Source organism: Arachis duranensis, chromosome 1 (assembly GCF_000817695.3).
Source record: "Arachis duranensis cultivar V14167 chromosome 1, aradu.V14167.gnm2.J7QH, whole genome shotgun sequence".
NCBI classification, from domain to species: Eukaryota; Viridiplantae; Streptophyta; class Magnoliopsida; order Fabales; family Fabaceae; genus Arachis; species Arachis duranensis.
This window is the reverse complement of record NC_029772.3, coordinates 28641368-28646162: the sequence shown is the minus strand read 5'-3', so window position 1 is coordinate 28646162 and position 4795 is coordinate 28641368. Positions and strand designations below refer to the sequence as shown.

Here is a 4795-nt window from a genome sequence, read left to right as displayed (position 1 = left end):
TCTTCTTCAGAAGATGCCTTTTTAGTACTGTTGGATGCATTTTGCCATCCATTCAGACTTTGAGAAATCATGTTGACTTACTGAGTCAACATTTTGTTCTGAGCCAAAATGACATTCAGAGCATCAATTTCAAGAACTCCCTTCCTTTGAGGCGTCCCATTATTCACGAAATTCCTCTCAGAAGTGTACATGAACTGGTTATTTGCAACCATGTCAATAAGTTCTTGAGCCTCTGTAGGCATTTTCTTTAGGTGAATGGATGCACCTGCAGAATGGTCCAGTGACATCTTAGAGAACTCAGACAGATCATAATAGAACATATCTATCATGGTCCATTCTGAAAACATGTCAGAAGGACATCTTTTGGTCATCTGCTTGTATCTTTCCCAAGCTTCATAGAGGGATTCACCATTTTTTTGTTTGAAGGTCTGAACATCCATTCTAAGCTTGCTCAGCTTTTGAGGAGGAAAGAACTTAGCCAAGAAGGCCATGACCAGCTTATCCCAAGAGTCCAGGCTATCTTTAGGTTGAGAGTCCAACCATGCTCTAGCTCTGTCTCTTACAGCAAAAGGGAAAAGCATAAGCCTGTAGACTTCAGGATCTACTCCATTAGTCTTAACAGTCTCACAGTTTTGCAAGAACTCAGTCAAGAACTGGTAGGGATCTTCTGATGGAAGTCCATGAAACTTGCAGTTCTGTTGCATTAGAGCAACTAATTGAGGTTTCAGCTCAAAATTGTTTGCTCCTATGGCAGGAATTGAAATGCTTCTTCCATCAAACTTGGACGTAGGTGCAGTATAATCACCAAGCATCCTTCTTGCATTATTGTTGTTGGGTTCGGCTGCCATATCCTTTTCTTGTTCGAAAATTTCAGTAAGGTTGTCTCTGGATTGTTGTAATTTAGCTTCTCTTAGTTTCCTCTTCAGAGTCCTTTCAGGTTCAGGATAAGCTTCAACAAGAATGCCTTTTTCCTTATTCCTGCTCATATGAGAAAGAAGAGAACAGAAAAGGAAGAGGAATCCTCTATGTCACAGTAAAGAGGTTCCTTATTGTTAGTAGAAGAAAAAAGGGAATAAGAGTGAAGAAGAATGAATAATCCAAACACAAGGGTGAGGATAGAGGCAGTGATTTGAGATGAAGAGAGGTGAAGAGAGGTGTTAGTAAATGAATAAATAAATAGAATAAGATGAGAGATATAACTTTTCGAAAATAATTTTGAAAAGGAGTTAATGATTTTCGAAAATTAAGATAAGAAATAAAATTAAAATTAAAATTTAAAACAATTAATTAATTAAAAAGAATTTTTTTTTTTGAAAAAGATGGAGGTATTTTCGAAAATTAGAGAGAGAAAAGTTGTTAGGTGATTTTGAAAAAGATAAGAAACAAACAAAAAGTCAAACAGTAAGTTGAAAAAGATTTGAAAATTAATTTTGAAAAGATAAGAAGATAAGAAGTTAGAAAAGATATTTTAAAATCAAATTTTTTAAAAAGATAAAATTTAAAAAGATATTATATAAAAGATAAGATAAAAATATATGATTAAAAGGATATGGTTAGAAAAACTTCAAATTTTTGAATCAATCACATTAATTGTTAGCATAATTTTCGAAAATAAAGATAAAACTAAGAAAAAGATTTTTGAAAAATATTTTTAAATTTTCGAAAAATAGTAAAAAAATGAAAAAGGTTTAATTTTTTTGAAAAAGTTTTGAAAAGATAAGATTTTTAAAATTTGAAAATTTGACTTGACTTACAAGAAACAACTAATTTTAAAAATTTTTGACTAAGTCAACTCAAATTTTCGAAATTTTGAGAGAAAAAAGGAAAAGACATTTTTATTTTTGAATTTTTAATTATGAGAGAGAAAAACACAAATATGACCCAAAACATGAATATTTTGGATCAAAACCAATGATGCATGCAAGAACACTATGAATATCAAGATGAACACCAAGAACACTTTGAAGATCATGATGAACATCAAGAACATATTTTTGAAAAAATTTGATGCAAAAAAACATGCAAGACACCAAACTTAGAAATCTTTAATGCTTAGACAATATGAATGCAAAGATGCACCTGAAAAACAATAAAAGACACAAAACAAGAAAACATCGAGATCAAACAAGAAGACTTACCAAGAACAACTTGAAGATCATGAAGAACACTATGAATGCATGAATTTTCGAAAATAGCAAGAACAAGATGAATATGCAATTGACACCAAACTTACAACATGACACAAGGTTCAAACAAGAAACACAAAATATTTTTAATTTTTATGATTTTATTATTTTTTTGTATTTTATTTTATTTTTTCGAAAAACATATAGGAAAAAGAAAATAATAAATTCAAAATTTTTAAGAATAATTCCAGGAATCTTTCAATGTTTAGCTTAAAGCTCCAATCCAGGGGTTGGACATGGCTTAATAGCCAGCCAGCTTTAAGATATAAATCAGTCATACAACAGCTGATATTCCAATTAACTTGCCTCTATGCTGATGGTTGGAAGCCTCAATCCAAAAGAATTTGGATATGGCTTTACAGCCAGCCAGGCTTCAACATGTTACCATGAAACTCTAGAATTCATTCTTTAAAAATTTAGAATAATTTTCGAAAACAAAAGAAAAAAATTTTTAAAAAATATTTTTGAAAACTTTTTGAAAAGAAAATAAAAAAAAATTACCTAATCTGAGCAACAAGATGAACCGTCAGTTGTCCATACTCGAACAATCCCCGACAATGGCGCCAAAAACTTGGGGGACGAAATTGTGATTCATACTTAAATTGTTGTTCGAAATTGATTCCCAAGTAATGGCCCCAAAAACTTGGTGCTCAATACCATGGTCTAAACATAATTTCACAACTTCGCTCAACTAACCAACAAGTGTATTGGGTCATCCAAGTAATAAACCTTACGTGAGTAAGGGTCGATCCCACAGAGATTGTTGGTATGAAGCAAGCTATGGTCATCTTGTAAATCTCAGTCAGGCGGATAATAAATGGTGAGAGTTTTCGAATAATAATAGTAAATAAACTGAAAATAAAGATAGAAATACTTATGTAGATCATCGATGGGAATTTCAGATAGGCGTATGAAGATGCTGTGCTCCTTCTGAATCTCTGCTTTCGTACTGCCTTCATCCAATCCTTCTTACTCCTTTCCATGGCAAGCTGTGTGTAGGGCATCACCATTGTCAATGGCTATATCCCATCCTCTCAGTGAAAAAGGTCCAAATGCTCTGTCACGGCACGGCTAATCATCTGCCGGTTCTCGATCATGTTGGAATAGAATCCCTTGATTCTTTTGCGTTTGTCATCACGCCCAACAATCGCGAGTTTGAAGCTCGTCACAGTCATTCAATCTCGGAATCCTACTCGGAATACCACAGACAAGGTTTAGACTTTCTGGATTCTCATGAATGCCGCCATTAATTCTAGCTTATACCACGAAGACTCTGATCTCATGGAATGGAAGGCTCAGTTGTCAGGCAAGGGCAACCATGCGTCATGCATCAGAAATCCAAGAGATACACACTCTAGCTTTCACTTGTAGAACGGAAGTGGTTGTCAGGCACGCGTTCATAGGGACGGATGATGATGAGTGTCACGGATCATCACATCCATCAGGTTAAAGTACGAATGGTATCTTAGAAGGAATAAATCGAATTGAATAGAAAATAGTAGTAATTGCATTAAAACTTGAGATACAGCAGAGCTCTACACCCTTAATCTATGGTGTGTAGAAACTCCACCGTTGAAAATACATAAGTGAAGGTCCAGGCATGGCCGAATGGCCAGCCCCCAAAATATGATGTGAATTCGAAAATAAGGAAGAAGGACCTATGGTCAAAAGACCGAATGGTCAAAGACACTGAATACAATAGTAAGATGTTCTATTTATACTAGACTAGCTACTAGGATTTACAGAAGTAAGTAATTGATGCAGAAATCCACTTCCTGGGCCCACTTGGTGTGTGCTTGGGCTGAGCTTGAGCTTTACACGTGCAGAGGCTTCTTTTGGAGTTGAACGCCAAGTTGTAACGTGTTTTTGGCGTTCAACTCTAGTTCGTGACGTGTTTCTGGCGTTTGACTCCAGAATGCAGCATGGAACTGGAGTTGAGCGCCAGTTTACATCATCTAATCACGAATAAAGTATGAACTATTATATATTGCTGGAAAGCTCAGAATGTCTACTTTCCAATGCCATTGAGATCGCATCATTTGGAGTTCTGTAGCTCCAGAAAATCCATTTCGAGTGCAGGGAGGTCAGAATCCAACAGTATCAGCAGTCCTTTGTCAGCCTTCTATCAGAGTTTTGCTTAGGTCCCTCAATTTCAGCCAGAAATTACCTGAAATCACAGAAAAATACACAAACTCATAGTAAAGTCCAGAAATGTGAATTTATCATAAAAACTAATGAAAACATCCCTAAAAGTAACTATATCCTACTAAAAACTACCTAAAAATAATGCCAAAAATCGTATAAATTATCCGCTCATCAGGAAGCTACAGGAAATTTAATTGAAATGAAGTTGGGGTTCAAGTTTCTGAAAGTGGAGTTTTGGAGGTTTCTTTAAATGGGATTGGATCTTTGTTTGGACCTATTTGATTTCTTACTTCCTCATTAGGTTCAGAAACTTGTGATGAGGCTTGGTTTGGTTATGATAGCCCAAGGTGTGTATGTGTAGGCTTGATCATATGTTTCTTGGGCCAAACAACTTTTGGGCTGCATCTCAAGCTTTTTGGACCATTTTTGTTTAACATATTTTTCTGCACACTAAACCAAACAAA

The 4795-nt window shown here is 35.0% G+C and overlaps 1 non-coding gene across 1 annotated transcript; it reads left to right on the top strand.

Moving 5' to 3' along the window:
• Positions 1–345: 345 nt before the first annotated feature.
• On the top strand, positions 346–449 carry LOC127742724 (small nucleolar RNA R71). The gene has a single exon (XR_008004101.1). It is a non-coding gene; the product is annotated as a small nucleolar RNA R71 (small nucleolar RNA).
• The last annotated feature ends 4346 nt before the right edge of the window (positions 450–4795 follow it).